A 332-nucleotide genomic window follows, 5' to 3' on the forward strand; every position below is an offset into this window, starting at 1 on the left:
GACGCTCAGCCGCGGAGCCTGCCCGCCGGGCGCGGTGCTGCTCCTTTGCCGTCTCCGCGGGTTTGGAACTTTCCAGAAGGAGCAGCTGGGAGGAAGGTCCAGGCAGGAGCCCCTTGGTTTAGTTGCTGGCTCGGCCAGTGGCCCCAGCAAAGCCAGGAAGACTTTTTTAAAAAATATATTTTATTGATTTTCTACAGAGGAAGGGAGAGAGATAGTTAGAAACATGGACCAGCTGCCTCCTACCCGCCCCCTACTGGGGATGTGCCCGCAACCCAGGTACATGCCCTTGACCGGAATCGAACCCGGGACCCTTCAGTTCGCAGGCCGATGCT

Source organism: Myotis brandtii, unplaced genomic scaffold (genome assembly GCF_000412655.1).
Source record: "Myotis brandtii unplaced genomic scaffold, ASM41265v1 scaffold2300, whole genome shotgun sequence".
NCBI lineage: Eukaryota > Metazoa > Chordata > Mammalia > Chiroptera > Vespertilionidae > Myotis > Myotis brandtii.